Below are 16,498 nucleotides of genomic sequence, written 5' to 3' on the forward strand. Positions count from 1 at the left end.
CTGCTCTTGCTAGCAACCCCAGCCAGGGAGTGAAGAAGTGTCACAAGTGCCCACGGTCACCAGTTTCATCTCGGAAGCAGGAGAGTGCTGCGACCATTGGCACTTGCCAGCCCCAGCCAGGTGTAGGGGAGTGCTTCAGCAAGGCAGCAGAATAGTGCCATGACCTCTCACCCGCACTTGCCTTAGCAAGGCGGGTCAGGTCTGAGCTTGCCCACTCTGCTACCCCCCAGTAGGGTAGGAGAGTTAAAAAAATGTTGTCTCTCAGCCCTTCCAACTCCAGGGAGAGATTCAACTGTCCCCTGTCCCTCCTGCATATTATTTTAAATTGGCAGATGAATCTGCATATTTAGTGTAGGTGCTTTTGATTTTAATTGTTTTACTTTTTAAGTTTTCATTTATTTTGTTTGACAGAGAGCACAAGTGGGGTAAGGGGACAGAGAGGGGGGAGAGAGAGAGAGAGAGGATCCCAAGCAGGTTCCATACTGTCAGTGCAGAGCCTGATGGCAGTGCTTGAACTCATGAACCATGATCATGACTTGAGCCCAGAAAACAGTCAGATACTTAACCGACTGAGCCACCCAGGCATCCCTAGTCTAGGTGCTTATTAAATCCCTGGGTCTTGGGAGATTTCAGTTTCCGATCATATTTTGGGCCCCTTGGACGTCAGCCCTGATGGTTTTCTAAGCCAGAAGTTTTGGGGGCTTGTCTCTCCAGTGCAGATCACAGCAGTTGGGATTCCTGTTGTAGGGCAGCCACCCCTCACTCCTCTGGGAGAAGTGGGGGGGGGGGTGGCTGGTGAGATGCAGGGGAGTAGAAAGAAGTGGTGAGGTTGTGTCTCTGCCTCTCCTCCCTTGTTGGTGTGGTCTTTTATCCTTTGTTGTTGGAGAAGCCATTCATCTAGTTTCAGATCTTTTTCAGAGGTAATTGATCTATTTGTAGCAGAGATTTGATGTGTCTGTGGGAGGAGGTGCGTTCAGGATTTTTCTATCTTGCCATCTTGTGGAAATATCCATAAGCATATAATTTTCAAATTGTGTTTAAATACCTTTACCCACTTTTGGGGCACCTGGGTGGGTCAGTCGTTTAAGCGTCCGACGTTGGCTCAGGTCATGATCTTGCAGTTTGTGAGTTCGAGCCCCGTGTCAGGCTCTGTGCTGACAGCTCAGAGCCTGGAGCCTGCTTCTGATTTTGTGTCTCCTTCTCCCTCTGCCCCTCCCATGCTCATGCTCGGTCTCTCTCTCTCTTAATAATAAATAAACATTTAAAAATTTTTTAAGTATCTTTACCCGCTTTTGTTCAAATTCTCAAAATAGTCCTTCTGAACTTAAATAAAAATTAGGTCTATAGAAACACTAACGCTTAAGTTATATAGGGATTATATTAAAATATGCTCCTTAGTTCTTTTTATGGCATTTGTGTAAAATTGGATAAAATTTCAGGTAGATTGTGAGAGTGTAAATAATTTGTACATGTTATCACAAAAATTATAATGTAATAAATACAATGTACTCGAATTCTTATTAAGGTTGTTTTGTTTTGCTTTGTGGATATGTTTTAAACCTATTACTGTATGCAGTTTGCATCAAAGGTTAAGATTTATCCAATAATTAATGTGTTCATTCATTATTAAAGAATCCTTATTGAACAATTATCATAGGCCTGCCGTTATGGTAAGGTTGCCTATGCAAGGATGGATAAAATTTAGGCCTCACCCCTTAGGCACTCATTGTCTGTTGAAGGAGAGATAGACACTTGACTGGGTGACTTAAAAATATAGGGATGTACATATTCTGTGGGAACAGAGAGAAAGGAGAAACTAATTATGATTATAGGAGAAGTGGAGTAATTGTCTCAATGAGAACTAATCTTGTTCTTGTTTCAAAATTGTCTCAATATTTGAGACAAGAGCTTGGGGGAAAGAAAAAAGTAAGAGTTCTCCTACAGGAGAGAGAACATTCCAGAAGGTAGTCAAGTGGGAGCAGGGAATAGTTAACCTAGCTGCAAATGGACTCCAAGAAAGATGGTGAGAGGCAGGGAAGGGAGCAGTGGATGTTACAGAGAGTCTTACTCCTGTGGCAGTGGGGAACTGGAGAAGATTTTAAAGCACAACAAATTTGTATTCTGGATAAATCCCTCTGGTGGTATTATGGGGAATAAATTGAAAGAAAAAGACTGAAAGCAGAGAAAGGTATTAGGAGTCTATCAGTTGATGAAAAAAGAAGTAGGCGTAAAGTAAGGCTATTTATTCATTCATTTATTCATTATGTCAGCAAACATTTGATTTCCATCTATGCCAGGCATTGTTCTAGGCGCTAGTTATTCAACACGGAAAAAAACAGACAAGATTCCCGTGCTTGTGAATTTTATATGCTAGGCAGGAAAGGATTCAGGGAGTCTTTTCCCACCCTTATCCAGGACAAAGGTGATTTCTAAGTAAACCTTTGATTCATGTTGTATTTTTAATAAATTAAGAAAATGCACTCGTGTGGAGAGAGAGAGAGAGAGAGAGAGAGAGAGAGAGAGAGAGAGAGTGTGTGTGTGTGTGTGTGTGTGTATGGAAGGATAGATAATATATGCATGAATCTATATCTCTCTCTCTATTTATATATATACATATACATAAGTTTGTATATTTTTTAAACCTTCTATAGCATAAAGATACTTTTAGAAAAAAATTTGAATTATTTTGCTAGCTATTGAATGCCTATTATATAGCATTTGTATTCAAAAATCAAAAGATACAGAAGAGGATACAGTAAAAAGAATTAAACCATTCTCCCACCTTGATCCCCTAGCTACCTACCTATTCATCATCCTATAGGTAACAAGTATTTTCAGGATTTTTGTATTTCTTACAATTTTTTTTAATGTCTTTATTTTATTTTTGAGAGAGAGGCACAGTGTGAGTGGGGCAGGGGCAGAGAGGGATGGAGATACAGAATCTGAAGCAGGCTCCAGGCTCTGAGCTGTCAGAGGGGGCTCGAACTCACAAATGGTGAGATCATGACCTGAGCCAAAGTCAGGCGCTTAACTGATGGAGCCACCCAGGCGCCCCAGGATTTTTGTATTTCTTTATAGAGATACTTCATACAGGTGCTTATATCAGGGCTCCCTTCTTTATAGATGCAGTGTTCTTCACTTTGCTAGATAATTACATATTAATGCTTATGGAACTACTTTTTTAATGGCTGCATAGTGTTCCATAGCACCATAATTTATTTAACTAGTCCCCTACTAATGTACAATTCGGCTTTTCCTAATATTTAGCTATTTGAAACCATGTTGCAGTAAATATTATTGTGCAGGTCTTATTAACCTTCCTTTGCCTCCCCTAAAGATCTTATCATCCTCGAAGATACTATGTATTTTCCTTACTTGTTTCATCTTCAATTCCCACACCCACCCTGCATGAGCACGCTAGCTCCAAAAAGCAAAGACTTTTCTTGGGTTTGTTCCCTAATATAATCCTAGTTCCCAGAGGAAGCATTCAATGAATATTTGTTGAATGAATGGATTGGCATAGGTATAAGTATATGTAGGAAAAAATAGTAGAAGTAAAATTTCTAGTCCAAGAGGAATATACATTTATAACTTTGGCAAAGATTGCCAAATTGATCTTTATACAGCAGGGTATCTCAGCCTCAGCACTGTTGACATTTTGAGCCTGATAATTCTTTGTTGTGGAGGGCTGTGCATTGCACACTGTTGAGCAACATCTCCAGCCTCTAACCATCACTTGCCATTAGATGTGACAACCAAAAATGTTTCCAGACCTTGCACATGTTCTTTGTTAAAAACACTGCTCTCGTGTGTTATACTATCTGCAACTCCCACCAACAATTATGACAGTGACTCTTTCCCACAGCCTTGCCAATACTCTAAACATTTTGCTCTTTGAAATCTGATGGTGAAAGCTACTACCTCATAGTTTGTTTTTTTTAATTTTTTTTTCAATGTTTATTTATTTTTGGGACAGAGAGAGACAGAGCATGAACGGGGGAGGGGCAGAGAGAGAGGGAGACACAGAATCGGAAACAGGCTCCAGGCTCTGAGCCATCAGCCCAGAGCCCGACGCGGGGCTCGAACTCACGGACCACGAAATCGTTACCTGGCTGAAGTCGGACGCTCAACCGACTGCGCCACCCAGGCGCCCCATACTACCTCATAGTTTAAGCTCCCATATTAAGTCACATTTTAATAGAACTTTGGTATAATGAATCCCTGGCGTTGTATGCTGCAGTGATGAAGGTAAGTCTGATTTTCCATTATTGAGAGAAAGAGAGTGAATATATGAAATCTAGAATCATTGGGGAAAAAATGTTATGTGCCCTTATTTTCTTCATTAAAATATCTAAGTTTTACAAATCCTTTCTTATCTTCAGACCATTATGACTTCATGGACTGAATCTTCTCTAGAATTACATAAATTGGCCTTAATTAATGAACAAAATTTGGAGTCAAAACACTTGGACTTGAGTGCAGGTTTTCCTAATTACTAGTGGTATTACCTTGGGGAAGTCACATAAACTCTGAGCTGCAATTTACTTGTATGAAAATTGTGGGTAATAACATTTGCTCTCTCTACATCACTGAACAATTTTTTTTTTTTTTTAGATTGTGAAGCTTTTCACAATTGCAAGGGATTAGGATAATTATTATGAAGGTTTTATGACCCACTGCTTTATCTTATGACTCATAGTGTCTCGAGAGTTTATCACTTCTCAGTGCTTCAGTAAATCCCTTCTAACTGTTCTCACTCATTTATTTATTAAACATAGGCGCTTTGTACCTTACCATACCTTTGCTCCAGCTCTGTAGTCTTAAATCATTACAGTACAATTTTCTTCATAACTGAGCAAGTCCCAGACAGACTCATCATTCATTGATTCATTCAGTGAACATGAAATAAGCACCATTATCTTCCCCCCCACTGACTTTCCTTTTCAACAGCTCCACTTTCGTCAATGCTGTTATTAATCTAGTCTTAAGGGTTGGAACTTTGTAGTCATCTACCTTGCTTGTTCCCCGTTTTACTGATCCCACATGTCATGAGCAGACTTATTATGATAGAGCACCCCTTTTCCGTTCCCTCCCACTGATTTTTAAGCTTATGAGAGCTGCCTATTGGCTACTACATCAAATACAAGTTATTTTTTACTAGCTCTGCTTATTACCCTCACCAATTAGATCTCCTAACTACTTTTCCTTTCATTGCACCAGGACCATTCTTGCACCTATGCTTTTGTTCATCATGTTCTCTGCCCTACAGTTTTCTTCATCTGTTCTTTCACCTACCAACCAGCCCTATCTTTCGAGGCCTGTATCATTATCATTACTACTCCATATTTTTTGTACCTTGATATTTCACCCGGCTCTGATCTTCTTATCATTTAATTCGTGGTCTCATTGGCCAGTTTCACTTAGTATGTCACAGAGGATCTCAATCGTGGCTGCACATCAGAATCACTTTCTAAGAATTTTGTAATCTTGGTACCTAATCCCAGAACCACCCTTTGAAGTCATTGTAGTTTTGACATTGAGTGGCTTAAACATTCTTGTGGATATTGTAATTATTTTGTTTTTCTCTTCTTAACCAAAAAGTTCTAAGTGCCAGTAAAAATGCTAAAGGTACACGGTTAATAATTGTTTGATCGGTATTTTGAACATCAAAATGTTTCTTATTCCTTTTCTGCAAAGCCTATGATTTTCATCCCACCTCTGCCAATTTCTGACTCCATGACTTAAATAAATCGCCTGTTCTCTTTTAGCCTCATTTGTCTTCATATGTAACATGAGAATAATATCTATGCTTCTAAGTGTTATGAGAACATGTATATACATATAAATCATAGCTAATAGTTGATAAATAGCGAGCACTTTGACTAGTACTAACATTACACCGTGTTTTTCTGGAGATGCTGGGAACCCCTTCACCTTTCTTGCTTTAGGATTTACTATTTTATGATTTGATAAGATACGCTTATCTACATTACTATTAGAATTAGGAAGACAGGATATCAAGGCCCTATTGCAAGCTACTGTGCAATTTTTATGTCCTTTAATTACATTTTCTCATTCCAAGGAGCAAATGAGTGTCCCATTTTTTTGACCATCCATCCACTGACTGTTCCCTTGGTTACAGTAGAATGTGTACCACTCCAGTTTTTTCCTTGTCAGCAGCAACTCTGAGCCACGAATATTGTAGATATACACACCCTGTTCTCTTCACATTATCAAGTGGCTCTCTCTTCCTCATAAATGCACTTTAAAGGAAGATTTTAGTTTGTTAATTTTGCTAACTTTTATTGTGCAGTTTATAATTACTTCACTTAATTAAAAAATTAGGGAGTAGTAACATTATTCTGTTAAATTTGGACTCATCATAAAAATTGTGCTCTTGTGAGAATTAGCAAGAAAACAGAGTATTTTGTTTTCCACGGAAGGTTGTTACATAAATTACTTTTATCAAGTTCTATGTCTTAAGTCATTTCTCATCCTTTTCTGTTCTTACTAATGGAAACATTGAAATTGCCTTTTTTAAGTAAAAAATACAGATGTATGAAAAAACAAGTATTATTTAATCACTTGTCTCCATTAAATTAGATGCAAATAATAGCAAAGGAATTAACCAAAGTGATACATTGTCAACTGTAATACAGGTGAAAATATTCAGAGCTATTAAATGGGGAAAATAACTACTTCAACCATGGACATTTATGCTGGTTTTCAGTTTCAGACTTGTCAAAGTAATGATGGTGGCCAACCCCTCCTGCACTAGAACTGGAAACTGTGCGGGTTTCTTTGTTTTTTATAGAATTTCTGTTTAATGTTTATTTATTTCTGAGACAGAGACAGAGCCTGAGTGGGGGAGGGGCTGAGAGAGAGAGGGAGACACAGAATCCAAAACAGGCTCCAGACTCCGAGCTGTCAGCACAGAGCCTGACGCGGGGCCCGAACCCACCAACCGTGAGATCAGGACCTGAGCTGAAGTTGGTCACTCAACCGACTGAGCCGCTCAGGCGCCCCACAGGTTTCTTTGTTATCATGCAAGTTTTTCCCATAAGATTGTCAAATCTGAAGACGCAGCATTGCTAAACAGTGCATATTTTCAGTTTCCAAACTTTTTGTAGTTGAAATTTATTCAGATGCCAACAATACTAAGGGCTTAGGGTTGAGAAGAAAGTGCTTTTGAAAAATTTTGTGATTGTCTTTCTTACAGTAGATTGAAGGGATCAAACAGATGTATGTTTGATTCTCCTCTGTTACATGAATATATTGACACTCACGTTATCAGTTGCTGGAAGGACGAAATGCACTTGGCATGGGGTCTGACACCTAGTTAGTGCTCAGTACCTTGTCGTAAAGTATCATGCTGTTTCTAGAAGATGGTCAGAGGGACAACCCTAACTGCATCTTCTCAAGAGGCTGTATTTTTCTACTTGTGATTTATATTGGACTTTAAAGTGGGATTTCTATGGGGAAAAAAGAAAAGAGGAAAGTAGTGGGGAGAGGGGGGAGGGTGGGATCACCTTCAGAGCTGGCCTCGGAGGTATCGTGGCGACCGGAAACCCCCTCGCCAAGAGCATGAAAGCAATGAGGAGTCTCAAAAAGTGTCCCATTTAACTGAGTTTGTGAGAAGACACAATTGGTGGGATCAAATGTTTGGCTGCAGTTCTGGACCTATGGTAGAAGAATACTCAGTAGCCACTAAGGTTGTAAACGGTGGACTGACTGGCTTCTGTGAGGGATTTTTGTTCTAGAAAAGTTGGAAAACTTGCAACAACCACAGTAGGTGCCAGCTTTCTTCTTCTTTAGGTTGCCAGTCACAGGGGTTACATGCAGACTGACTGGAAGAGAGTTGAAAAGAGGTAAACAAAGCGAAAGACAGATTAAGAAACAAGCAAATAAGACAGCACTTGAAATCAACAATATAATTGAAGAGGCAACAGAATTTATCAAACAGAGCATAGTGATATCCAGTGGATTTGTGGGAGGCTTTTTGCCAGGCCTTGCATCTTTTTTTTTTTTTTAATGTTTATTTATTTTTGAGAGAGAGAAAGAGACAGAGTGCGAATGGGGAAGGGGCAGAGAGACGGAGACCGAATCTGAAGCAGGATCCAGGCTCTGAGCTCTCAGCACAGAGACCCCTGCACGGCTCGAACCCATAAACTGTGAGATCATGACCTGAGCCGTGGTCAGATGCTTAACCGACTGAGCCACCCAGGCGCCCCTGCCTGGCCTTGCATCTTAAAGACTTGAATGTTCTATCACAGTAGAGTCACCTGTAAGAAGAGAAGTGGCAGCAACAAGGTGTTTCTCAGCATTACTACCAGGTTCCCCAGGGCATCGAGAAACCACGGAGCTAGATAATGCCACGGAGCTAGATAATGCCAAACTCACAACTTGGTGTTTTGCTACTGAAGTTTGGCAAACTAGTGTCTCCTGTAAAAACAATGTATATGGTATGTATACATTAGTATTCCTGAGCAAAACATAGCTTTCATTATTTTTAAAAAATTTGCATTGGGCTACCTGGGTGGCTCAGTTGGTTAAGTGTCCAACTTCAGGTCAGGTCATGATTTCACGGTTTGTGAGTTCCAGTCTCACATTGGGCTCTGTGCTGCCAGCTTAGAGCCTGCTTCAGATCCTGTGTGCTCCTTTCTCTCTGCCCCACCCCACACTCTCTTTCTCATTCTTAAAAATAAATAAACATTAAAATGTTTTTAATTTGCATTTGGTTTTAAATGAGCCTAGAAAATTGGCTATAGGCATATACAGGAAAAAAATGTGTTGAATATATTCTCCAGGAAATAGTAAATAATAAAATGAGTAAGTAAATAAATAAACAAAATAATGATAAAGCAAAGATAACAATCCTTGTTTTATTTAAATAAGATATTCTTCATTTTGCTTTATACTATAGTGCCAGTAAGTAAACATTTGTATTACAGCTTTAACATTAGGGTTCACTCTTCTTTCAGAGATATGTTTGCAGTAAACTGAAGATGTGTAATGCCCTTTTGTGGAAGGATTTAGAAGTAATAGACTTATGAACGATATTAATCAGATTTCATACAAACAACAAGAAAAGAAAGAAAGGGCTCTCTGGTTCAATTAGTCTTCATTATCTCTGAACTTGGAGATACTCATACCTGGTTTCATATTCCAGATCTATCACCTGATGGTTGGTTGATTTATGCCAAATTACTAAATTTATCTGAGCTCAGTTTCCTCATCAATAAAACAAAAGTAAAAAATAGCAGGGTCACAGGGTGGTTCTGAGGATTTGATGAGATCATACATATAAAGGACTTTCCTTGCCTAGTTAATTTTATAAGCACTTTTTAGGCAGTAACTGTTATCACTCCTACTTTTACTACTAACCATAGTGTCTGATGTTCTAGGTTTCTTCGTATGTCTTAGAAAAATATGGAAGAGTCGAACAGCTATTGCCCCAGAAGTGGGTTGACTTCAAAGATAATGAAGCCTAAGTGGGAAGGCCCCTCATATGCACAGGACCCTTCTAAAGACTGGCATTTAATACTGTATTCTTCATTTATATTCTTTCTCTTAAAGAGAGTTTCCAAAACTCCAAAAGTTTCAGGTTCCACAAAACCTGGATCTAGGTTGTACTGACCTGAAAGTGTTTTTTTTAATTTTTAAAAATTTTTTAATGTTTATTTATTTTTGAGAGAGAGGGAGAGACAGAGCATGAGCAGGGGAGGAGCACAGAGAGAGGGAGACACAGAATCCGAAGCAGGCTCCAGGCTCTGAGCTGTCAGTACAAAGCCTGACGTGGGGCTTGAACTCACGAACTGCAAGATCATGACCTGAGCCAAAGTCGGGCGCTCAGCCGACTGAGAGCCACCCAGCTGCCCCGTTTTTTTTTTTAATTTTTTAACTAAAATGTTTAAAGGAAAACCTTTATAAGGAAGTCTAAAAAAATTTATGCCATCTAATGAACACATTGATAGCAATATTTATATTAAATTACCATTTTAACCCCAAATCCCATAAGTTCATAAAATCTTCAAAATGATGCTGCAAGTAAAAATGGCATATTAAAAGCAATGAAAATTAGAGGTAACTAGAGCATGGCAGTAAAATGCTGAAGATATGTAATCAATGATATGGAATTGTCTCATTTTTTATACTCAATACTTTCTAAGCTGTTTTTCATAAAGAAAATAGTTTTAACAGATCAGTGAGAAAGTTAACTGAGTAAACTTACTGAAAATAAATATCAGTCCTCTTCAAGTTAAAGTATGTCAAAAGCATACTGAGGCATAGATATTCCAACAAATTAGCAATTAAATGTCTATTACTCACACATGCAATAATTGAAGCTGAGAAAATTACATATTTGAAGTCAATAAAACAAACTCTGGTATTATAAAAACAAGCAAGCTGCAGTCTACAGAAAATATATTTCTGTTTAAAATGGTGAGCTTCAAAAATTTGAGAAAAAAAAACTTAGAGGTTTTTCTGGTGACATCAATTAGTGAGTTTGAATAAAGCATTAATAAAACCACTGAACATGTCTTGGAGTTTGTATTGTTAATCTTAGTCTTTTAAAGAATTTATTGATGGGTTTTCTTAATATGCCTGTGTGCTTTGGGGCACCTGGGTGGCTCAGTCGGTTAAGCATCGGACTTCAGCTCAGGTCATGATCTCGCGGTCCATGAGTTTGAGCCCCGTGTCTGGCTCTGTGCTGACAACTTAGAGCCTGGCGCCTGCTTTGGATTCTGTGTCTCCCTCTCTCTCTCTGCCCCTCCCCCGCTCACACTCTGTCTCTGTCTCTCAAAAAATAAACATTAAAAAATTTAAAAATAAAAAAATATGCCTATGTGCTTTGTAGATATGAAATATAAAAAATATAATGTAAAGCAGTTCAGAAAAAGTTTTTGATTTACAAGTCAAGTGTTTTAAAAATATGTGCCCTACCTTTAAAAAGTGTATATCTACTGCAAGGTAAATAAAGTGTATTAAAAATGTTTCTCCTAGAAAAATAACAAACTTTAAAAAAATTCAGCGTTTTGATCTTATGGAACATATGATATTAACTTTTTTAAGAAGCTGGATCTTGTAGAAATTAAATTACATTCAGTAGCAGAAAAGATCCATTATTTGTCAGATATATTACTTCAGCACTGTGGTGAGAAACTACATCCCCAATTTACAAAGAAAGTAATATAAGAATAACCAGGATTAAATAATTTTCCCAAAGATAGACACAACCAACACAAGCATTTAAAGGCTTCTTGCTTACTGTCTGTCTCCTAATCTTCTTAGGTCACATCATCTCTCAGCATTTTTAGAAAATGCCCTCTTTTATTATGTTTTCAGCAGATTGTGAATCTAATATACCAGCTTTACCCTTTTCCATACTTTCCTTCCTTGAGTATATTTTCAGGAGAGAAATCAGTTCTAGTTTTCTGTCTCTTCCAAATAGTTAAAACCATAAAAGATCATAGATGTAGTAAATCAGTTTAGAAGCCCAATGACTTGATTGGGATGTTCAATTTTACTATAATAGCCTAATCTGAAATGTTATCTGAAATGCTTACTCCTTCACAATTTTTTCTCGGTGCTACAAAAATTGTTCATAACAAGAACAATCTTGGGGGAAAAAATAAGATGCGATGTTTCAGACAGCTTAATGGGGCTGCCACCGTACTAGATAACCATTGTTTAGAGGAGTCTTGGATTAGCTGAAGGCTAGTATAGACTGAACATATTGAACAATGTCTTAAGTTGCACTTTAAAAGTCAGGATAGACAGTTCTCATAAGAAATGAAGGCTCCTTTGACCATTATAGGTGTTCTGTGGCTAAAGATGAAGTGCCATACTAATAGAACAGAGCTTGCAATTTATGGTATTGGATTCCAAGGTGAAAAATAAGGTTAACAATTTTGTTTTTTGTAAATTTTTTCTTTCCTAAGAACAGAAATTCCAAGTTATAGAATGCAGTATTGACAAAGCCATTTTTATACAATGCCTTGGTGATTATAAGTAGGAGTTAGAGAAAATATCATACTGCTCAATATTTTGGCAATTAATTTCAGAGAAAGTCTTCCTAACGAAATCTGAGTTGCTCCTTACAAAAATTGAACCTTATTAAATAATCTAACTCATTGATATGGTCCATTTGTAGAAGCAATTTATTAGTCTAATGGTTAACACCTGTTAGTTGAAGCTGAAAAAATGAGAAGATTTTAACTGAAAGCAAATGCAGTAAATTCTGGTTCTTTTTTTCTGGTTTCATAAAAGGTTCACACACATATACATACACACACGCACACACACACACGCACGCACGCACGCACGATCTCTTCCCCTAGACAATTGTAATACATTTTCCCTATGAGTTAAAAGCCATAAGTATCCCCACAGATATTTTTTTGCAAGTGAAATTGCTTTTCATTTGGCAAAAACTAAACCTATGATTCATAGCAGCTTAGAGCACTCAAGGCCAAAGAGTACATCTTGCTTGTTTTGACTGACATTTTTGCAGGCTAAATCAGACCTGCATGATTCAGCTGCATTGAGATTCATTATGCTGTGAGAGGGGAGATTTGGGGGTGGTGTAAAAGAGCATAAAGGGAAATTGTCTTGGAAATTGTGGCTTGTGACTGAGGTAAAAACCAGCCCCAACCAATAGGCAGCTTCAATTGGTATTATACTGAGGAGGCACCATTTTCCTACCACCACCTTTATACAAAGAGCTAGCAAAGAACATTGAGGATGATCTAGTAAAGAAAATTTTTGTGGGGAAGCAGAAAAGGGGACTTTTCTTTGCTATGAGAAATGAAGTCAAGGTAGAGAGCAAGAGTAGAGTAAATGGCTCTTTTTCTCTGCTCAGGCGTTAAAAGTAAATCAAGTGCATATTTTGTGTAAAATGAAAAGCAGAGAAGAATCCATCACCAAAAACATTTACCTAAATGTCCATCATTAGCAATTCATTCCTTTTAGATTTCTTCATTAGGCTTTTTCATCAGGTCCCTTTAAAATTCATATGCCCAGAAGGGTTAAAATCTTCCGATACCAGGTACTTTCCCATCCAAACGTAGTACAAGGAGAACACAAGAAATTTACTTTGGGAAGATGGGATCAGAAGAGAAAAGTGTTTATAAAGGATTACTGTAGCCAACACCCCATTTTGCTAAATGTATTTGGTTTATTTTCTCTTGGTACTGATATATAACCCAGTCATAACTGATTGTATTTAACACCAAGTACGTAATATATGGTGCAAAATAATATACCGAAACTTTTGGCACAAAATTATGAAGAATTTTAAGATGGAGAGTTTCAAGAATTTCAGCAGAGCATTTAACCAGGCTTGGGGCCCTCCTAAACACAGGGCCCTGTGTAACTGCACAGGCCATATGCCCATGAAGTCAGTCTTCATTTTATTCATTATAATAGTAGAAATGGTGAACTCTAAGCCAGATTCGTAAAAACATTTCATTAAAGATATTCAAATACTGACTTGGGAATTCTCAACACTAATACAAAATTTTACCCAAGTTCTTTTTAAGCTAATGGGTGGCTTTAGAAATCACTAAGTGTAACTCTTTTTATTCTGTATGACTGACCTATCTTCTCTGCCTACATATCTTTCCTTATTTGCCTGACGTTCTTTGGGAATGTATAGGTTTCATGAGTTCCTACCTTATTATTTGAAGTTTGGACCCTCAGCCCTTACCTGTAAGCCTGAGATTCAAGAGCCTAGTACCCATTTACCATTCCTAACTCATGAACCACCCAAGTACATAAATTCAAGGATTGCTCCCTAGAATATCCCCCAAATAAGCGCTCATGTAGAACATCCAGCCATTTTTCCAGCCCCAGGTTTGAGATTGGAATGTGCATGAAAGATACCTGGCTATGCCAAATCCTAAAGGAGATTAATGAAAGCTAGGGATGGTTTCACCTCTTGGTAGAATATGTTTCACATTCCTATTCAAATTTCAGTAAACTGCTATCTAAGCCAATTTTCCTTTCTAGTATCTATTTTGAATTTAGTCCGGCAGTAGGCTGCTTTTTGATTCCTCTGTTAAGTTTTATCTCTTAATCTTTGGTTGACACTTTACTATAATTAATATTACATTAATCCCACCACTGACAGAATGCCCCAGGACTTTTTTTTCTTATTTTGTTTTTTCAAGATCAGGTGTCACTGATAACTCTTCTGACTTTTTAATCTTTTACTCAGTTGTGATTAGAGTAAATGAGGCCATTCTTTGATGTGAGGCTTTCTTTTATTCCTCCCAGCCCCATCCCACAGGCATCAAAGATGTTACATGAAATAATGACATTTTTATAATGTTGACTAATAGTCATTAGACAGGAGTTGAGAAATGAATGGCATTGAGGTTTTGAATAATCTGCTGTTAATTTTTAATGTTATAATTTAGAAAATAATTGTAAATCCTGTTTGTAATCGGAGTTAATCATTAAAACTCTTTTTAAGTAATATGTATTTAGTCACTACATTATGTCTAAGGCAGTTCTAAATACATACTTCTAAAATACTTGCTCTCTAAATTTTCCCTTCAAAAACATACAACCATAGCTTGTCAAGTTACTAACAAGTGAATGTGAATAGTTTAGTTTAAAAATATTGAATCGTCTTTGTAATACTTGACTGGTTTTTTTAAAGACTATTATTATATTATCTTTTTAAAATAAAACACTTATATAAAAGTGTACTCTTTTTTTTTTTTTTCTGTGCATTGTATACAAAGTGTTCCACTACCAATAGGTCACTTTGACTTTAGGAAACAGTATTGATAAAATTTTCTCTTCACTCAGAAAATGTTTACACTAAGTATCATATTATAGTGTTGGATTATTTTTCTAAAATGAAGCTTTTAAAGATTTTATAGGCTTCCAGTTATAATCCAATATAACAGAATAAACGTGAGGCCAGGGGTCTGTAACAAAATATGAAAAGCTATGATGTTTGAACCTAAAAAAGACAAATGTAGTATGTAGACTTCAAAATGTATAAGAAATCTGGAAGAATCAGTATAATAATTTGTTTAAGGCAAAGTGCTTAGAAGAGAGGAGACAGTAAAACTACAAAAAAAGTAAAATACTCTTTTATTGAAGGAACTTTAGTATGCTAGAGGTAACATTTAAAAAAAATTTTTTAACATTTATTTATTTTTGAGACAGAGAGAGAGAGAGCATGAACAGGGGAGGGTCAGAGAAAGAGGGAGACACAGAATCTGAAACAGGCTGCAGGCTCTGAGCTGTCAGCACAGAGCCTGACGCAGGGCTCGAACCCACAGACTGCGAGATCATGACCTGAGCTGAAGTTGGATGCTTAACCGACTGAGCCACCCAGGCGCCCCTAGAGGTAACATTTAAAGAGTATTAATAGGCTTTATGCTTCCTTGATGGCATAGGCAATTAGTATGTGATGGAGTCAGTTACCAAGCTTAATCATGAATTCAAGATAACACATCTTTAAAATAAATGGGATAGTTCAAGAGTAAACAGTATGTTATCTAGGAAGTTCAGTACCAAAATCAGATATCAAGACCTTACTTCAAGGTAGATCCTTGCTGCCAATTATATAAGGCATATGTTAATCTTGACAGAACATTCTAGTAAAACTCAGACTCCTTAGTCTGGTATTTAAATGCCTCTGAAATCAAGTACCATTTACTCTGTTCAACCTCATGTCCCTCTGCGATTCCAGGCCAAACCTCTGTTCTTAACCATATTAAACCCGGATGTGCCTCTGTGCCATGCTCTTGCTCAGCCTTGACTTTTTCTTATTCTCCTAAAAGTCTTCATTCTAAAGACTGAGTTCAAACTTTTATGAACCCATTCTTTCTTATTCAGGGCAACTCCATCTCCCACACTTCTGTGTACCACTGGTAGAACACATAAACTTCTTGATTTTATATTTCTTGATAACCACATCATACCTCTCTCAAAACACTGTAATACTCTGAAAGGCTGTTAAGAAGTCTTACATTTCTTTGCAGTCCTCCGTGGATTCTAGCAGTACTTTGAACAAAATAGCTGAATTTTTCCACTGATTAAATATTCACTTTTTTTGTTTGTTTGTTTTTTAGGGAGAGAGAGAGACAGACAGACAGACAGACAGACATGGAGCATGAGCAGGGGAGGGCAGAGAGAGAGGGAGACACAGAATCTGAAGCAGGCTCCAGGCTCTGAGCTGTCAGCGCAGAGCCCCATGTGGGGCTTGAACTCACAAACCATGAGATCATGACCTGAGTCGAAGTCAGATGCTCAACCAACTGAACCACCCAGGCACCCCAAATATTCACTTTTAATGAAGGTACCAGACTGGATGCTGTTTATATTACAGATAATAAAAGGATCACATTACGCCTTTTTCTTTTACCATCAAATAGAAATTACTGTTTGTAGTCCTTTTCATCTCATGATGGCTTTTGCCAGAAACTTCTCTGGTACCTAACAGAAAAAGTAAAAGCAAAACAAAACTAAACAAAAT

General features: G+C 37.6%; 1 protein-coding gene and 1 pseudogene across 2 annotated transcripts in view; both read left to right on the forward strand.

The window, feature by feature from the left end:
- ATRNL1 (attractin like 1) overlaps positions 1-16,498 on the forward strand; it is a 788,891-nt gene that overhangs the window by 583,783 nt on the left and 188,610 nt on the right. The gene's annotated exons all lie outside the window — the stretch shown is intronic.
- LOC121036627 (FUN14 domain-containing protein 1-like) lies at positions 6,707-8,062 on the forward strand (annotated as a pseudogene).

The sequence above is a fragment of the Herpailurus yagouaroundi genome, unplaced genomic scaffold (assembly GCF_014898765.1).
Source record: "Herpailurus yagouaroundi ecotype Mexico unplaced genomic scaffold, PumYag 163, whole genome shotgun sequence".
Taxonomy (NCBI): Eukaryota; Metazoa; Chordata; class Mammalia; order Carnivora; family Felidae; genus Herpailurus; species Herpailurus yagouaroundi.